The sequence below is a fragment of the Phyllobates terribilis genome, unplaced genomic scaffold, assembly GCF_046119375.1.
Source record: "Phyllobates terribilis strain yellow unplaced genomic scaffold, ASM4611937v1 Scaffold_3__8_contigs__length_932513732, whole genome shotgun sequence".
Classification (NCBI taxonomy): domain Eukaryota; kingdom Metazoa; phylum Chordata; class Amphibia; order Anura; family Dendrobatidae; genus Phyllobates; species Phyllobates terribilis.
The window spans coordinates 681,408,280-681,429,437 of NW_027362763.1; positions in this window are offsets into that span (position 1 = coordinate 681,408,280).

Below are 21,158 nucleotides of genomic sequence, written 5' to 3' on the forward strand. Positions count from 1 at the left end.
CCCAAAGTTCGGCTTTGCTTCCACCATACAAGCATGAACAATGCAAGGTGTTAGGCCACCAAGAAAAGACGCATGTGACAACAGAAAACATTTAGGGGAAAAGGGGCAATTTGATAAAATTATTCAGTGGAAAAAGATTTTTATGTCTGAAAAAATAGTGACTATTCATGAAAAAAAATACACAATTGGAAGTGTAAAAATAGCTGAGGGAGTTGAATTGGTCAGTCATAGTTTACCTAAGACATTGGCAGAGCATTGAGATGGTCAGGCATTGTTTACCTAAGACATTGGCAGTGCATTGAGATGGTCAGGTATTGTTTACTTTTACACATATCACTAATTTAATTAAACTGTAGTACTCCTAACTGCCATCTCAGGTGAGGAACCCAAGACATTTTGGTTTAAATGTGGGAAAATCACAAAAATAAACGGGTTTCACATCCAGCCGTACCTGGTTTTTTTTCACTAAAAATACTGCAAAAAACTTATGGCAACGTTTTTTGCAGCTTTTTTGCACTTACTTGTTGCTTTATATGAGAGTGAAATAATGCTGAAAGAATTGACATGCAGCAGTTTTCCAATTCAGTCAGGAATAAAAAAAAACAAGCGTGAGCCTGAGATTTCTGAAATCTCATAGCTTTTGCCGACATTGTAAAAAGCAGCTTTTAATTCTCATAAAAATGCAGCAAAAACGCAACGTGTGAATATAGCCTTAGGCTGCATTCACACGCTGCTTTTTTAAATGCACTCTTTTGCTGTGATTTTTTTTTTCTAAAAACCATTGCAACTGCAACATGTGAACATAGCCTTACCCGCAACACTGTGCACCAAAAAACTTTATATGAATTTGACTTCTACATGTGATCTAACACTTAAGAATACAACTTGTGTAGAAAACTATAATTCCAGCAGGTTCTGAAGGTCTGCATCTTTCAGTGGATGTTAGGAGTTACAGTTCATCATGGAAGGAAAAGTGATGGCAAAAATGTGAAAATTGATTTACTTTTATTACCTCGTAATAGAGGAATCACACACATTTCCGTATTAGCTGCTGCTTTGCTCTTGTCTCAGACAAGGGTCCACCCAGGGGATCATCCTCTTCTTCTGTGGTCCAGTCCGAGCCGGCATAGAACATTCCGTGTAGACAGTGACATCACAATATTCTCCCAGGATGTGGAGACTGAATCATTTTTATTCTATTTTTAAGAATTTGAGTGATCTTTACTTTTTTTCTCATGACACTGAGGACTTTGTATTTGTAGGATTTTTGGATTTTACTAAATTGTCATCTAACAAAAATAAGAATAAATATACAGATCCAAAACTGAGGAATCACATCCATGTACAGTACAGACCAAAAGTTTGGACACACCTTCTCATTTAAAGATTTTTCTGTATTTTCATGACTATGAAAATTGTACATTCACACTGAAGGCATCAAAACTATGAATTAACACATGTGGAATTATATACTTAACAAAAAAATGTGACACAACTGAAAATATGTCTTATATTCTAGGTTCTTCAAAGTAGCCACCTTTTGCTTTGATGACTGCTTTGCACACTCTTGGCATTCTCTTGATGAGCTTCAAGAGGTAGTCACCGGAAATGGTCTTCCAACAATCTTGAAGGAGTTCCCAGAGATGCTTAGCACTTGTTGGCCCTTTTGCCTTCACTCTGCGGTCATCAGACCAAAGCACAGATTTCCACTGGTCTAATGTCCATTCCTTGTGTTCTTTAGCCCAAACAAGTCTCTTCTGCTTGTTGCCTGTCCTTAGCAGTGGTTTCCTAGCAGCTATTTTACCATGAAGGCCTGCTGCACAAAGTCTCCTCTTAACAGTTGTTGTAGAGATGTGTCTGCTGCTAGAACTCTGTGTGAAAACCAATAGAGTCCGATTATATGGGACAATATTCACACAGGTGAACACCACCAATTAGACAATGAATCATAAGGGAAGGGGAAAAGAGGGAAAAGGTTGTGAATAGAATTAAAATTTAATTTTAATTTAATTTAATTTAAATTTTATTATGTATCTAAAATCTGAATGAATACATTTATATAAAATATTATTAATTATGTACTAAACCATACATCCTGTGTGTATATATATAGGGTCACTACTAAATAGTTGTGTCGTTCGGACCCTGTAAATCCTGGAATGTGTGAAACAGCCAGTAAAATTGTGTACTTCCACCACCAGTGTCCCTTTAAATTAAAAGGTGGGGAGATATGTCATTCCAATGCCCTAGTTATATTAGTTCCCCAATGTATCCAGAGTCAGTAGAAAATCACAGGGAGCTTAAAACAATGTGGATCCCCACTGCAATCCTCATAACCAGGTTAAAGGATTACCTGTGGATCGCTATGTGGTGTAACCACTGTAATGTTGTCAGTAATATATAAACTGACGAATCTTAAATAAAGGTCGCTTTTATGTTGTAAGGGACAGTGTACATTAATCAAGCGGGACCACACTAAAAATCTCCGCAAGAGGATTCTCCCTTGCTGACTGGACAGGGTACAGATGTAATTGTACCCCCTTGTATATAGGTTAGGCGGGGCCACAAAGTCTCGACCTCCGCAACAGTATCACAGAGCAGGCAGCGCCTTATTATGAGCGGCTGAACACAAGGCTGCACATTCGCTCCTGACCCCGGCAGTGCGGTCTCAAGCATGGATCGTGTGCACGTGGTACGCACGCGGTCTGTGTACCCTTGAGCTATTAAACTCCAAAGAAACACTATAGCATATGCCTATCAGAGGCATAGCCGGCAAATGGGGATGGGGCATAGAAGTTCTGGCTGTCACATAAATTCACAGGACATAACATCCCTGAAGCGCGTTTCGCCGGGGGTACCGGCTTTTTCTAAGGGCCCTTAGATTTTAGATACATAATAAAAGTTAAATTTTAATTCTATTCACAACCTTTTCCCCTTCCCTTATGATTTAGAACTCTGTGTGGCATTGACCTGGTCTCTAATCTGAGCTGCTGTTAACCTGCGATTTCTGAGGCTGGTGACTCGGATAAACTTATCCTCAGAAACAGAGGTGACTCTTGGTCTTCCTTTCCTGGGGCGGTCCTCAGGTGAACAAGTTTCTTTGTAGCGCTTGACGGATTTTGCAACTGCACTTGGGGACACTTTCAAAGTTTTCCCAATTTTTCGCACTGACTGACCTTCATTTCTTAAAGTAATGATGGCCACTCGTTTTTCTTTACTTAGCTGCTTTTTTCTTGCCATAATACAAATTCTAACAGTCTATTCAGTAGGACTATCAGCTGTGTATCCACCTGACTTCTGCACAACACAACTGATGGTCCCAACCCCATTTATAAGGCAAGAAATCCCACTTATTAAACCTGGCAGGGCACACCTGTGAAGTGAAGACCATTTCCGGTGACTACCTCTTGAAGCTCATCAAGAGAATGGCAAGAGTGTGCAAAGCAGTCTTCAAAGCAAAAGGTGGCTACTTTGAAGAACCTAGAATATAAGACATATTTTCAGTTGTTTCACACTTTTTTGTTAAGTATATAATTCCACATGTGTTCATTCATAGTTTTGATGCCTTCAGTGTGAATGTACAATTTTCATAGTCATGAAAATACAGAAAAATGTTTAAATGAGAAGGTGTGTCCAAACTTTTGGTCTGTACTGTACATACTACACTAATCTGTTTCCGAAAAAGGTTTGAAGCAGCTGATATGTGTATTATGAGGTTCTGCAGCAGCTGAGATGTGTATTATGTGGTTCTGCAGCAGCTGTGTATTATGAGGTTCTGCAGCAGCTGAGATGTGAAAATTCATAAATCTGTGACCGAAGATCACAGATAAGGAAGAGTTCTATGAGTGTGTAAAAATTTGATTTTTATTTAGATTGCCTTTAAAGGGAATCTGTCACCCCCCCTGGGCGATATCAGACCTCTACTATGGGCATACAGGGTATAGAAAAGTAACTCTATACTTACCTGTATGGCCCATAGTAGAGGTCTGATTGCAGAGAAAGGGCCCTGTGATGTGCAGGGGGGGATATGGTAAGTTAGCACAGAGGCGGCAATTTAGGGGAAAAGTAAGCAGATAGGAGGGGTTTGCTTGGTGTCCCCGAGACGCCAAGCCTCTGGAAAACAGACTTTATAAAACCAGATTTCTCCGCAATCAGACCTCTGCTATGGGCCATACAGATAAGTATAGATTTACTTTTCTATCACCTGTATTCCCATAGTAGAGGTCTGATATCGCCCAGGGGGGTGACACATTCCCTTTAAAAATTATTTGCACAATAAAATCATATAGCAAACAAGGATACCACAAGAGAGGAGATACAGACCATATCCATGTAATATATACAATATATAGGTATATGTACACAAATAGGAATAAATATATATTATAATAATAAGTTATAAATAATAAAAGCTAGTGCGTTCAGTCATTCCTATGAATCTATGACCATAACCATAGTGTATCACATAAGTGCTTGTTCACTGAAACTATAGTAGCAAACCCATCATGTTAGTAAAATATCTTGTGTTATTTGTCCAATAAACACTTCCGTTGTCTAACTACAAGGACTTATAAGTCTATATGCTTAGTAGGTTACCTGGATCTAGAGGGAGTAGTATAAGGTATGGAATAGGTACACCTTGATCTGGTCTGTGGCCCTGTAACCCCAACGCGCGTTTCACTGCTCTGGATTCTTCCTGGGGGCGTGTCTAGAAACCAAGGCATGGCGGGATTAAATATATCACTATGCCAATCAGCTGAGAGTAAGTATTAACTAAATCAGCCAATCGGAGGTGGCGTGTGACATCACACCAGGAGGCGGTATCGTTGTCATTCAGTGTCATTTATGCGCGTGGTGAAGCACAAGCATTCATATATTTCAATATATGAATTTACAAACATCCATTATAATTCTATCCATAAGAGGAACTAGATATTTGAACTTACATAAATATTATAATTAGATAGACAAAAGGTGATTATAAGCTCATTTGAAAAATGCAGTTATGCAAAATATTCGTTATGCATACTCTTATCATTTTTACTATATGTTGAAGAAAGTCCATCTTTAAACTGTATTCCCATCAATTTTTCAGAGTTGATTTTATAGACCAATTCACATAAGACATGTTGTCGACCTGTATCACAGTGTCCGGAAATTGTAATTATATTAAATTGTCAGACTAGAAGAATGAAAATAAATAGAATAATTAAAAAGAGAAATGGTTAAAAACATTAAAATAATTAAAATAAAACAAACAGTAGAAACCAATAGTCCCCACTCTATTAAAACCTCTATATTATAAAAAATAATCCAAATCCCAGATTTTAATTTAATCCATGCAGGGTGCGTGTTCCCAGCCTATAGATCCATTTATATTCCATTTGTGCTAACATTTTACTCAAATCTTCACCTTTTGTTCCTAAATCTATCTGATCAATACCTCTGAAAGTGAGGCCCTTGGGATTACATCCATGATAGGATATAAAATGTCAAGGGAGTTTTTTTCGGGTCATAGTGTCTTCTACGGTCTTGGCCTTTGTTCTGTATGTGTTCTCTGATGCATTTCTTTAATTCACGCATTGTTTAGCCCACATATAAGTTACCACAAGGACACTCTGCCTGATATGTAACTCCTTTTGAGGAGCAAGTTAGGTGTTTTCTGATCTCTTCAAGTGTTTATTTCTCTTAATGTTGATGATTATGGCTTACAGCCAAGGAAAACACAAAAGTCATTATCTCAGTAAATCAAAATAATTAGCAAAAAACACCTGAAAAGGCTGCCTAAGCATTTAAAAAGGTCCCTTAGTCTGTTTCAGTAGGCTCCACAATCTTGAGGAAGACTGCTGACTTGACAGATGTCCAGAAGGCAGTCACTGACACACTCCACAAGGAGGGAAAGCCACAAAAGGTCATTGCTAAAGAAACTAGATGTTCACAGAGTGCTGTATCCAAGCAAATTAATGGAAAGTTGAGTGGAAGGAAAAAGTGTGGTAGAAAAAGGTGCAAAAGCAACCGGGATAACCGCAGCATTGAAAGGATTGTTAAGAAAAGGCCATTCAAAAATTTGGCGGAGATTCACAAGGAGTGGACTGCTGCAGTAGTCATTGCTTCAAGAGCGTCAACACAGAGACGTATCCAGGACATGGGCTACAAGTGTCGCATTCCTTGTGTCAAGCCACTCACGACCAATAGACAACACCAGAAGCGTCTTACCTGGGCCAAGGAGAAAAAGACCTGGACTGTTCTCAGTGGTCCAAGGTGCTGTTTTCAGATTAAAGTAAATTTTGCATTTCATTTGGAAATCAAGGTCCCAGAGTCTGGAGGAAGAGTGGAGAGGCCACAATCCAAGCTGCTGGAGGTCTAGTGTGAAGTCTCCACAATCAGTGATGGTTTGGGGGGCCATGTCATCTGCTGGTGTAGGTCCACTGTGTTTTATCAAGACCAAAGTCAGCGCAGCCGTCTACCAGGACATTTTAGAGCCCTTCATGCTTCCCTCTGCCGACAAGCTTTCTGGAGATGGAAATTTCATTCTCCATCAGGACTTAGCACCTGTCCACACGGCCAAAAGTACCAATACCTGGTTTACACAACAACAGTATCACTGTGCTTGATTGGCAGCAAACTCGCCTGACCTTAACCCCATAGAGAATCTATTATAGAGAATCTATTATAGAGAATCTATGGGGTATTGTCAAGAGGAAGATGAGAGACCCCAGAGCCAACAATGCAGACAAGCTGAAGGCTGCTATCAAAGCCACCTGGGCTTCCATAACACCTCAGCAGTGCCACAGGCTGATCGCCTCCATGCCACATTGCCGCATTGATGCAGTAATTGATGTAAAAGGAGCCCCGGCCAAGTATTGAGGGCATTTACTGACCATACATTTCAGTAGGACAACATTTCGGATTTTAAAAACATTTTTCAAGCTGTTGTTATAAAATATTCTAATTTACTGAGATAATGACTTTTGTGTTTTCATTTGCTGTAAGCCGTAATCATCAGCATTAACAGAAATATACACTTGAAATAGATCACTCTGTGTGTAATGACTCTATATAATATATGAGTTTCACTTTTTGTATTGAAGAACTGAAATAAATTAACTTTTTGATGATATTCTAATTTTGTGAGAAGCACCTGTATAAACTAGTAGGCCAGGAGTCATACACCTTTATTTTTATGGTGACTTTTGAATTATTGTTCTTCTTTGGTTGATCAACACAGACTATTATTTGTATAAACCTGAATGTTGATCACTTAATTGATGAATGGCTGTTATTTACATCTTATATCAGCTCCTACAACGTATCGTCTGCTAGTTTTTCAATACAGCGACTCAGGATCTTTGAACAATGAATGTTTGCTAGATAGGTTAAATACCATTGTAGGGTGTTTGCCAGTCAATCTTGGGGGATGAGCTGTGGATACTCGAGCCCTGTGGAATAGTGTCATCATTCCTTATTCTTGACCTGGGGATGTGTGCTTGAAAGGACAATTGTGAACTCTTTAAGGGGTATATGCCTTAGAGAGAAACTTTACAAAAAGACAGCCAAGAGAGACACTTCAGGTGTCATGCTAGTGTTGCACCCCAGGGGTCTGGTTGCCACAGTAATAGAAATATTATGTCTGAGAGCAAGTGGGAGGTTTCTCTGGTCAGGAGCCCTAAGCATGCAACACTGCCCGCCCAGACCTTGGAGGGGAGGAATCTGCCCTTATAAACTGGGTCTGGGGCGGGATTAGGTCAGACAGAGTCTGGGAGTCAGAGCCTGGAGAGGGAGAGATACATCAGGAGCTCTGTAGGAACAGTAGCTGAAGACCAGGGGCTGGAGCTGAGCCGAGCTCGCCCTGGCTGAGGACACTACAACCGGACACCGGAGTCCGAGGCTGTGGGGACTGATATACACCCAGCAGCAGAAACCAGCCGGCAGGGGATTCCAGGTCCTCTGGCCATAGAAGCCCGGAGGCACGGTCACAAGCAAGGGACCAGCGCCGCCATCCAGGAGCAGAGGCTAACAGAAGGCCCCAAGTCACCAGCCATACGGGTGAGCACCACACGGTATACTCAGGGACGTGGGCTACTTGTAACCGCTTACAGCAAGGTAGCCAGGAAAGAGTGCAGATAGACGGGGAGGCCTACAACTCCGCCTGGCCAGGGGAGATCCTGCTTGCTCACAGACTGACCAGGCCTCTACTGCTAACCAGTACTCCCGGGAGGGTCTGCTTTATACCATCAGTAAAGACCCTGAACTGCACCACACGTCTCTGTGTTTCATCGCCACACCAGCACCATTAGTACTGGGATGCTCATGTAGCGCCCCGAGGGTTCGGCCGCTACAGGGGTATTGCACCTCAGACCAGAGGTGTGATATTCCACTCCCAGGTAAGGATGGAGTATGGACCAGGGCTCAGTTAGCTGCATACAGCACACACACCCCATTTCCGAGGGACAGCTCAACGGTGCTCCCACTAGACATAAGTGCAGGCACGACCGACTATGTCCCTGCCTGGAGTGGGGAGGGGGTGGAACACCCAGTGCTGTAGGGGCAGATAGCGGTTGTGTCCTGAGCATAGGAAGGAGCTCATTGGTTGCTGGTCATCTGGGCTCATGGTCAGAGGGAGGTATAAAAGGTGGGCACCATCTTAGATCTAGGTCAGTTCAGCCAGAGGAGAAGACAGGGAGTAGAGGCTCTGTAGGAGCTCTACTCCAGGAGGGCCTAGTGAGAGGCCGAGGAGGAGGTGAAGGGGAGCTGGGATTTTGGCTCATCTCAGCTCCAAGAGAAAGGAACAGAAAGGAACAGAGAAAGAGAAGGAGAGACAGAGAAACAGAAGGGCTCAGGAACAAGAAGGTGGAAGGGACCCTAAGAACCCACGAGAATCCAGGGTGCAGGGTCAGGCAGATTAAGGGTACCGGATCCCAAGTTGGTGGAGGAGAAACAACCCTCAGCCAAAGACCGGTCGTCGTGATCATCTATTGGTGCGACACCTCATCAAATCTGCTAGGAAGGCACCATATAGGACAGCGGAGGACGGGGCCCACGTTTAACCGCACAAGTCCGCGCCAGCCGGACAAAAGTGGGTCACTGGTGAGGCAGGCCAGAGAAAGGATTAAAGGGGGTCCTGTGCCATGCTCTTGACTGCTTGGGAGTTGACCGAGCCCCACACCTGGTGGACGCAGCACGGCTTGGGCGGTCACTGCCGACGGAAGTGACCCGGGACAAACGAACTGTGAGTAAAGACCCTGGACTGTAACTTGTTGTCCGTGTGCTCCTTCGCTCCTCCGGCACTACCGGTACTGGGACCTTCACCACCATCACTCCCACCATCCACTACACTGCCCTGGGGCCGCACTCTTCCCGTGGGGAGTCACACTACCCTAGCTGCACACCTCATCAGCCCCAGCGGTCTGCATGCAGCGGCGGTTCCTAATAACCGCAATCCACGGGTGGCGTAGTCGGACATCATCTGAAGCACGTAGCAGACTACCATTGGCCTGACCACCCTGAGCCGCAGGACCGGGCCGCCACTACTACTCCCCCATCGTTCCCCTATCGCCCGGATCCGCGTGCCCCACGGCCCAGGGGGCGAGTCACTCACACCATCACTCCCATCATCCACACTAGCTGCCCTGAGGCAATACTTCTCCCGTGGGGAGTTATCCCATACTCGGCTGCGCAAACAACATCAGCCTCAGCGGTCTGCAGCGCAGCGGCGGTCCCCACTGATCGCAATCCACGGGTGGCGTAGTCGGACATTTGTTATTACACTAAGACTGCCACTGGTTTTACCACCCTGAGCCACGGACCGGGTCGCCGCCACACTGAGACTACCACCCCCAGCATCCCACCAGAGGCCCGGTTCCGGGTTCTCCACGCGGCCCAGGGGACGAGTCAACTTTGGCGTAGTCGGCAGGATTTCGTGCCCGCAACCACCGGGTACTGCGTGCCTGAAAAAGACTTTTGTACTTACCTGTGGCGAAGTTTCCCGCCGTCCGGAGTCGTTTCCCGCCATCGGACGCCATCTTGGGTCGTTTCCCGCCATCTTCTGCCGTCTTCCCGCCATCCGCAGCTGCTTCCCGCCATTTTCAGGACGCCGCGTGGTAAGAAGAGGGGCGTGGACGCCGAAAGCGCGCGAGATCCGAAGTTCCGCCCCACGCACTGACGCTGCGCAAGGTCCTGGAAGGGAGGAAGAGCGATGCTGATGTCATCGGAGCGCGACGCCAGGTCCTCTACCCCGACGATTGACTGCGGAGCCGCGGCCTACGGAAGAAGAGCATCGCAAGGTAGGCCACGGTCCACTAGGGGGGTAGAAGGATGTCGGATACCGAGGGGAGCTCCACCGCCACACCGGCCGCCAGCGCAACCGCTGCAGCGGTCATGCCATTCACCATGCCCTATATCCCGGGGGCAACCTGGCTACCCCAGTACTCAGGGGAGTCACATACCCTAAGTGACTTTATGGAAAGACTGGATAGCCTCTTCCAGGTATACCCCCTCACGGAAGAGCAAATAGTGAGCATCCTGGTGGCCCAGTTAATCGGGGCAGCCCAAAGGGAGGTAAAGTCCTGGTCACCTGGGAAGAAGAGGACTGTCAGAGAAATACTAGCCCGGCTGAATGCCACATTTGATACCCGAACCTCAGCCGAAAGCTACGGCCCACGGAGAGGAACTCTGAGAATTATCGCTCATTCAAGCTGGAGTTCCTGGCAGTGGTGTGGGCAGTGACCGAACGTTTCAAGCATTACCTTGCCTCTTCCAAGTTCACCGTGTACACGGATAACAACCCGTTGACACACCTGGACACTGCAAGGCTCGGTGCCCTGGAGCAGAGATGGATGGCCCGCCTGTCCAACTATGAATTCACCATCAAATACCGGGCGGGACGCTCAAATGCCAACGCGGATGCCCTGTCTAGAATGCCAAACTTACCGGACGTAGGGGAAGATCCAGAAGATCTGGAAGAAGTTGAGCTCCCTGCGTTCCACCGTCATGGGATTACCCTGTATTCCCACCGTGTGAAGAACAGGCGCTCTGTGATGTTCAATCCCTTGCCCCACTACAGCTGGGCGGAAACGCAAGACAGTGATCCCGCAGTCCGTCTGGTGAAGGAAATGCTGACACAGGCCGATGCCCGTCTTGACCCAGACGCTCCCGAGGAGACCAAGCAACTGTGGAAGGAGAAAAGTAAGCTGTTCCTCTACAGGGAGAAGCTGTGCCGAAGAATGGTTAACTCTCGAACACATGAGTTGACCTGGCAGGTAGTGGTCCCAAGACGAGATGCAGCTATGGTTCTGGAGGCATACCACAACGGAGCAGGACATTTTGGATGGAAGAAACTGGAGTACTTGTTGCGTGAACGGTTCTACTGGGTAGGCATGAGAGGAGCCATCGAGAGGTGGTGCGGAGACTGTGGCCCGTGCAACCTAAGAAGAAAGGACCGTGCCAGCCAGAAGACTCCCCTGCAGCCCATCATCACCAGACAGCCCCTGGAACTGTTAGCCCTGGACCATGTGAAACTGGCTCCAAGCAGATCTGGGTATGCCTACGCCCTCACAATCGTAGATCACTACTCCCGGTTCCTGGTGATAGTCCCCGTCAAGGACTTAACGGCTCAAACAGCAGCTAGGGCCTTCCAGCAGCACTTCTGCCGTCCGCACGGTTATCCGGAGCAAGTGTTGACGGACCAGGGACCAGCCTTCGAAGCAGAGGTCTTCCAGGAGTTCTGCAACCTGTATGGCTGCAAGAAGATAAGAACAACGCCCTATCACCCGCAGACCAACGGACTCTGCGAGAAGATGAACCAGGTGGTGATAGATCTGCTAAAAACATTGCCCCTGGAAGAACGCAGCCTGTGGCCTGAGAAACTGCCCGATCTGGTGGACCTGTACAACCACATCCCGGTAGGTTCCACCAACTGTACCCCGGCTTACCTAATGAGAGCAAGACCTGGTAAGCTGCCTATTGACCTGGATATGGGAGTCATGACACCTGAGGACACCTCGCCAGAGGCAGACTGGGATACAGAACGGCAGCAGCAGTACCGGAAAGTACAAGAGAGCGTCGAGCGAAATCTCTGTCAATCAAGAGAAAGGCAGGAGAGGACTTATAACCAACATGCTCCCGCTGTTCCCCTGGTACCTGGAGAGCAGGTCTTGAAAAGAAAAAGGCGGCTCCATAAGTTGGACGACCAGTGGGAAAAGGACCCGTACACCGTACATCATCAGCAAGGATGGAGGAGAGACCACAGCCACTGTCTCCAGAGACCACCTGAAAAAGTGCCCCGAGAAGTTGCAAAGCACGGATGAAGATCAGGAAGACCCTCAACCCGTAGAGGAAAAGGAGGAAATGATCAGCACCGTACTCGGACACTTTCCCCGGTCCTGGACACAAGTGAACAACGCTATCGTGGTGCCCGTCCTCACCTTTCTCCAGCCAGCCCCTCAAGTGCCTACAGAAGATCAGGTAGAGCTGGAAGAGCAGCCGGCCCAGGAGGCAGAAGAATCGATACCAGCAGATCAGGAGAATCAACCCTCTGCTAGTAGTGAGCCTGCCGTGCCCCTAGTGAGCCAAAGAGTGCGCAGACAGCTGCCCAGCCTACCCGCAACATGCCCTACACCCTGTAGTGCAGAACCAGTTAGTGAGCTCCGTAGGTCCACTAGAGTCACTAGAGGTCAGATGCCCGCTCGCTGGAAAATATAAAGTAATGCACTGTAAATTTACCTGTTTATTGAGAAATGTTGATGGTTTTTGTTGTTGCCTGTTATTAATCATGTTTCTCAGTTACCCTGCAGATTTATTTGGACTAACAGGTTATGGACGCTGGATAACCGGAACAGTTTTGTAGATAGTTGCACATTGTGCCTCTTGCGAAGATGGCCGTGGAAGAGAAAACCTGTCTGGCGTGGCCTCCTTGCGGCCCAAAGTAGCTAGCTTCAGCCTTGCAGCCACGCCCAAGGCCAACGCAAGGGGTTTGCTTTGAACAGGTCCCCTACTTCGCTTAAAACTTCACCTTGGGTGATATGGACACCCGGTTGTGGACACACCGTGACCTTTAAAGAACTAAAGCTTCTTGTAAATATGTTATTGTATTATCGTTTATACCCTTATATTTATGTTTCTTTAAAAATGTGTTTAGTCCCGGAGTACTAAAATTTACTAGAGGGGAATGTGGCACCCCAGGGGTCTGGTTGCCACAGTAATAGAAATATTATGTCTGAGAGCAAGTGGGAGGTTTCTCTGGTCAGGAGCCCTAAGCATGCAACACTGCCCGCCCAGACCTGGGAGGGGAGGAATCTGCCCTTATAAACTGGGTCTGGGGCGGGATTAGGTCAGACAGAGTCTGGGAGTCAGAGCCTGGAGAGGGAGAGATACATCAGGAGCTCTGTAGGAACAGTAGCTGAAGACCAGGGGCTGGAGCTTAGCCGAGCTCGCCCTGGCTGAGGACACTACAACCGGACACCGGAGTCCGAGGCTGTGGGGACTGATATACACCCAGCAGCAGAAACCAGCCGGCAGGGGATTCCAGGTACTCTGGCCATAGAAGCCCAGAGGCTCAGTCACAAGAAAGGGACCAGCGCCGCCATCCAGGAGCGGAGGCTAACAGAAGGCCCAAAGTCACCAGCCATACGGGTGAGCACCACACGGTATGCTCAGGGACGTGGGCTACTTGTAACCGCTTACAGCAAGGTAGCCAGGAAAGAGTGCAGACAGACGGGGAGGCCTACAACTCCGCCTGGCCAGGGGAGATCCTGCTTGCTCACAGACTGACCAGGCCTCTACTGCTAACCAGTACTCCCGGGAGGGTCTGCTTTATACCATCAGCAAAGACCCTGAACTGCACCACACGTCTCTGTGTTTCATCGCCGCACCAGCACCATTAGTACTGGGACGCTCACACCATCACTCCCATCATCCACACTAGCTGCCCTGAGGCAATACTTCTCCTGTGGGGAGTTATCCCATACTCGGCTGCGCAAACAACATCAGCCTCAGCGGTCTGCAGCGCAGCGGCGGTCCCCACTGACCGCAATCCACGGGTGGTGTAGTCGGACATTTGTTATTACACTAAGACTGCCACTGGTTTGACCACCCTGAGCCACGGACCGGGTCGCCGCCACACTGAGACTACCACCCCCAGCATCCCACCAGAGGCCCGGTTCCGGGTTCCCCACGCGGCCCAGGGGGCGAGTCACTAGGTATGGGAAGGACCCAGCGTACGATGATGAGAAAAGGTGGGAAGCCCAGCAACTAGGGAAAGGGAGAGTGGAGACTCCTAGGCAGATCTAACAACACCCTGACTCCCCTATCATCCATAAATAGGTTCCGCACCTATTGCCGAGCAGGATACCTTAGCCCTGGCCCTCCCTAAAGCTCGGCCCAAGAAAGGGAGGGGTAGGGGTGAGCACTAGTCAGTCCCACTGCAACTAAAGACTAACAAGGGAAACAGACAAGGGGATACACTTAGCTTTGAGAAGACTCCAGAGAGATCATGACTACAATTCACAAAGGAACTCCAAGAGGAATCTAGCTGACTGCTAGAACTCCAGACCTGAACAGAGGAATTTACTCTGTCACCAGCCATTCTCTGGAGAAACTGAGGGTATTTAAAGATCCAGCAAGGGTGTGTTAATTAGCAGCAGAATGTGGAGATCACCACTGGGTCCTAGAGAGGGAGGGATGATGAAAGGATCAAGAAGGTGTCTGCAAGGCCAAGTGCAGCAACCTTCTACAGCCGAATCCAGAATGACTGTCTGTCAAACCTGATACACCCGTGACATCAGGACAGCAACCAGGACACATGGCTCAATCAAGAAGAATACAGGTCTGCTCCATTGACTATCAATGAACTCTTAGAGACGTTATGAGGAAATCCAGGTTGGGACAATCAGATCACCTGGTCACATACCTAACTGCTCTATTCCCAATGGGCCAGTGCAATGTTAGCACAAATGGAATGTAAATGGATCTATATTGATGGTGTAACTTTCACCATATTGTGTAATTGCTGGGACTGTTCTATATGTTATTGTCTGTTTGGTGGTTCAATAAAGTATTGCCACACTGTTTTACCCTCACTCTGTGTTGTCTGAGTAGTATTATGCCCACGGGAGACCCCGAGTATCCACAAGTAGTTTATCTCTAGGAGTATCTTTTCCTCTTTAATAGCCTCTTCTAATTTGTCTCCTACTATACCCTCTGTCCTCAAATCTTTGAGCTTCATCAGAGGATTGTGTTTCAAAAAGTTCTTCATTGGAACAGATGCTTTTTGCTCTTAAAAATTGCCCAATGGGGATGCCTTGAATCATTGCTCCAAGATGTGATGATGTTGTATGAAGCAACGTATTAGTTGCGGTGGGTTTTTTGAAGATGTCTGTAGTGATATATCCCTCCTCTAATCCATACATTTTCAAAGCCAAAAAACCTAAGTTCTTCCCATATTGATAGGTCAATTTGATGTTTAAATCGTTCTGATTTAATTTGTTCATTAATTTTTCCAGGTTATTCACTCCTCCCTCCCGTATGAACCAGGCATCATCAAGTGGTGTACAGCTCCAGGTAAAACCATGCGTTTATTGGATAAACTTTAAAATATCACATCCATGGAAAAGAGGGTGGGATCGGTAGACAGACAAAGCAACGCCCTTCGAACGCAACTCATTTTTGTTTGTATAATGTTGGCAGCCCTATTTAGGGACGAAGAGGGATAACCCTTTTTTGCCAATCTGCTGCGAGTTTCACTAATTTCCCTATCTAATTTATTTAGATTGCTACAATTTCTCTTAATTCTGCTAAACTCACCAACTGGGATGGAACGAATCGTGTGTTCAGGGTGACTGCTGCGAGCATGGAGAATCGTGTTGCCAGTTATAGGTTTAATATATGTGGAGGTTGAAATTGTACAGCCTGGACTACCTGATAATTGAAGATATAAGAAAGATATTTGTGAAGTATGGAATGTATGTGTGAATTTTAACCACTTCGCACCAGAGCCTGTTTTTGCCTTCGTGACCGGGCCAATTTTTTCAATTCTGACCACTGTCAGTTTATGAAGTAATTACTCTGGAACGCTTCAACGTATTCCCCTGATTCTGAGATTGTTTTTTCATGACATATTTTACTTCATGATAGTGGTAAAATTTCTTCGATATAACTTGCGTTTATTTGTGAAACAATCGGAAATTTGGCGAAAATTTTGAAAATTTTGCAATTTTCAAACTTTGAATTTTCATGCCCTTAAATCAGAGAGATATGTCACACAAAATAGTTAATAAATAACATTTCCCACATGTCTACTTTACATCAGCACAATTTTGGAACCAAAATTTTTTTTTGTTAGGGAGCTATAAGGGTTAAAAGTTGACCAGCGATTTCTCATTTTTCCAACAAAATTTACAAAAACATTTTTTTAGGGACCACATCATATTTGAAGTCACTTTGAGGGGTCTTTATGACAGAAAATACCCAAAAGTGACACCATTCTAAAAACTGCACCCCTCAAGGTGCTCAAAACCACATTCTAGAACTTTATTAACCCTTCAGGTGCTTCACAGGAATTTTTGGAATGTGGAAGAAAAAAATTAACATTTAACTTTTTTCACAAAAATGTTACTTTAGACCCAATTTTTTTTATTTTCACAGGGGTAACAGGAAAAAATGGACCCCAAATTTTTTTGTGCAGTTTCTCTTGAGCGTGCTGATACCCCATATGTGAGGGAAAACCACTGTTTGGGTGCACTGCAGGGTTCGGAAGGGAAGGAGCGCCATTAGACTTTTTGAATGTAAAATTTGTCTGAATAATTAGCAGACGCCATGTTGCGTTTGGAGAGCTCCTGATGTGCCTAAACAATGGAAACCCCCCACAAGTGACACCATTTTGGAAACTAGACCCCTTAGGGAACTTATCTAGATGTGTTGTGAGCACCTTGAACCCCAAGGTGCTTCACAGAAGTTTATAATATTGAGCTGTAAAAATAAAATTTTCACATTTTTCCCACAAAACCGTTTTTCATCCCTTAATTTTGCATTATCATAAGGGTAATAGGATAAATTGCACCATGAAATTTGTTGTGCAATTTCTCCTGAACACACTGATACCCCATATGTGGAGGCAAATTACTGTTTGGGCGCATGGCAGGGTTTGAAAGGGAAGGAGCGCCATTTGACTTTTTGAATGTAAAATTTGTTTGAATAATTAGCAGACGCCATGTCGCATTTGGGGAGCCCCTAATGTGCCTAAACAGTGGAAACCCCCCACAAGTGCCACTATTTTGGAAACTAGACCCCTTAGGGAACTTATCTAGATGTGTGGTGAGCACCTTGCACCCCCAGCTGCTTCACAGAAGTTTATAATATTGAGCTGTAAAAATAAAATTTTCACATTTTTCCAACAAAAAATGTTTTTCATTCCCTAATTTTGTATTATCATAAGGGTAACAGGATAAATTGCACCATGAAATTTGTTGTGCAATTTCTCCTGAACACGCCGATACCCCATATGTGGAGGCAAATTACTGTTTGGGCACATGGCAGGGTTTGAAAGGGAAGGAGCGCCATTTGACTTTTTGAATGTAAAATTTGTTTGAATAATTAGCGGACGCCATGTCACATTTGGGGAGCCCCTAATGTGCCTAAACAGTGGAAACCCCCCACAAGTGCCACCATTTTGGAAACTAGACCCCTTAGGGAACTTATCTAGATGTGTGGTGAGCACCTTGCACCCCCAGCTGCTTCACAGAAGTTTATAATATTGAGCCGTAAAAATAAAATTTTCACATTTTTCCCACAAAAAATGTTTTTCATTCCCTAATTTTGTATTATCATAAGGGTAATAGGATAAATTGCACCATGGAATTTGTTGTGCAATTTCTCCTGAACACGCCGATACCCCATATGTGGGGGAAAACCACTGCTTTGGTGTACGGCAGGGTTCGGAAGAGAAAGGAGCGCTATGTTGGCTGGGATAGGCAGCAGACACCATGTCACATTTGAAGAGTCGCTGACATGCCAAAACAGCAGAAACCCCCACAAGTGACCCCATTTTGTAAACTACATCTCTCAAGGAATTCATCTAGGGAAGTAGTGAGTATTTTTTAATTTTTAAATTTATACCATTGGGCAGTGAAAAAAGCATAATTATATTTTTACCACAAAAAAATGTTTTACTCTCAGATTTTACATTTTCACACAGGGCAATGGGTAAAAATGGTGCCGAAATGCGTCACACAATTTCTTCTAAAAGTGGCAATACCCCATATGTGGCTGTATCGTACCGCTCAGCCATACGGCGAGATCTGGGAGGGACGGAGCGCTATTTGACAATTGGAGAACAAATTATTGTAGAATAGGCATTTGGATTTGGGAGCACAAAATTTTCAGAATTTCTTTTGGGGGGCAAGGGCCATTTTGCTTTTCCAGAGCCTTTCTGCTACCAGTAACTTGGAAGTCCCTTATATTTTTAACAGATGACGGACCTGAGTGGGGACTAGCTTTTTTTGAGGACTGAGTTGAAGCTTTTATTGGGAACATTTTACGTAACATTTATCCGGCGCTCTAGGCTGAGCACTTACATCGGGGTTGCCATCTAAATTTCCAAGTGATGTAATTCAGATGAAACCCCATTCACTGTAATGAGGCAGCAGAGTTACTCTGGACTCCGTCTGGCCTCTGTTTAGCGGTGTCCTTTTTTTCAGAAGTGCACAAAACTATGGCCAACCGCACTTTTATGCACGCCTAAAACAAATGACACCGTGGGATCCCAGGCTAGACGGCGTCCACAGTGGCCTATATCTGCCTCATTACAGGGAATCTTCCGTCATGGGTTCCGGCTGAATCACGTATCTCAGAGATTTACACGGAAACTCTGGTGTAAGTGCTCAGCGCAGAGCACAGGATAAATGTTGGCAGAGCCTTACTGGGATCTTTGGGAGACATAATAAACAAATCAGTAGCAGGTGAAGAATTGGTTTTATTTATTTTTTACGCCGTTCCTCGTGTGATATAACTGATTAGATTACTTTATTCTTCAGGTCGGTGCGATTACAGAGATACCAGATTTATATCGGGTTTTTATGACTGACAGCTGTCACACACTAAAAGACGCTTTTTTTTGCAAAATCTAGTTTTTGCATCACCATATTTTGAGAGCTATAATTTTTCCATATTTCGGCCGACAGAGTCATGTGACAGCTTGTTTCTTGCGGGACGAGTTGACATTTTTATTGGTACCATTTTTGGGTACGTGACATTTTTTGATCGCTTTCTATTCCGTTTTTTGGGAGCTAAATTTAACAAAAACAAACATTTCAGGAATTGTTTTTTGAGGTTTTTTTTTATGCCGTTCTGCGTGTGGTAAAAGTGATAAGGCAGCGTTATTCTTCGGGTCAGTACGTTTACAGCGATACTACACTTACTGTATTTTTTTTATGTTTTGGCGCTTTTACACAATAAAAAAATATTTTTTTTGCATTGCTTTATTCTGAGCGCTATAACTTTTTTATTTTTCGGCTGATGGAGCAGTATGGCGGCTTTTTTTTTGCCGAACAAGATGACGTTTTCAGTGGTACCATTTTTATTTCTATTTTGCTTTTTGATCGCATTTTTTCCACTTTTTGTTTGGCGATATGATGAAAAAGCATATTTTTTTGCTCCGTTTTTTATTTATTTTTATTACGGTGTGCACAGAAGGAGTTAATTAGTGTGACAGTTTTATAGCTCGGGTTGTTTCGAACGCGGTGATACCAAATATGTGTACTTTTTTTGGTTTTGTAAAAATATACGGATTTATTGGTTTAATATTTTATTTATTTATTTTTATTTATTTTGTGATTTTTTTTTTAATAGTTTAAAAACTTTTTTTTAACTTTTTTTTACATTTTTTCTTAGTCCCTGTATGGGACATTAATTTTTATTTTTCTGATCACTGATCTCATGTAATGTAATAGACATATATTACATTACATTACATGAGATCTTCCCTGAGCCACACAGGACACCATATATGGCAGAGCTGGAGGCGGTCATGTGACCTCCAGCTGCCATAGCAACCCCAGGTCCTGGAAGGACTCGGAGGTCTTCGGAGAGGTAAGTAAGACGACCCCCTCTCCTCCTGCTGTCTCCTATATGCCGCGATCACTATAGATCGCGGTATATAGAAGACAGCAAAGGGTTAACATTACTGGGACCTGATCTAATCAGGTCTCGATGATGTTCCCTGTCAGAGCTAACGCTCTGCACCGGAATCGCAGCGCTTGCAGGACCCTGGGGGTCCTGAGCGCTGCGAGACCACCCACCGTTTTTAAACGTCGGCGCTGCACAGAGCCCAGCAAGCGCCGACGTTTATCTACAGTGGGCCGTCAGGAACCGGTTAAACTATAGCTGTTGCCATTTAAATATTCCATGAATCTAGGTATGGCAGATACACAGCCCCCCATATGAATAGGAGGTCGTCTATGTATCTGCCATACCATATGAGATGTCCAGAAAAGGGGTTTGAAACAGAGTAAAGAACTTGCCAGTCCCAATAAGCCATAACCAAATTGGTTAGCGAAGGGGGCTGTACAATTTCAACCTCCTCCTATATTAAACCTATCACTGGCAACACGATTCTCCATGCTCGTAAATACTTTAGATAGGGCAATTCTTGAAGCTCGCAGCAGATTGGAGAAAAGGGGATATCCCTCTTGGTCCCGAAATAGGGCTGCTAACATTATACAAACGAAAACTAGACACGATCTTATGAATAAGAAAAAATATAAAAATATGAATCAGATTGTTAAACCTACATTGTATATTCAGTATAGTCTACAATTCAATTGTATCAAAAATGTCATCTGTAAATTACTCCCTATTCTATATCAGGACCCCATTCTTTTTTTCTATTCTAGAATCGGGCTGCTCAATAGTGGCAAAAAAAGCAACCACAATAGGGAATATAGTTTCCTCTAGCTATTTTTCCTCCCAAACTAATTACACACCTGTCTTTCATATAAGGGGTTTTACAAATGTGGTAGTAGTAGGTGCAGAACGTGCACATATGCAGTAATTACAAAGACATTCTATAACCAAGATAATTCTTGCAACTATGACATTAAAAACTACAGTATATAAACTGTAATACTCAAGATGAGGCTTATATTATCAAGTGCTCTATTTGTCAGAAA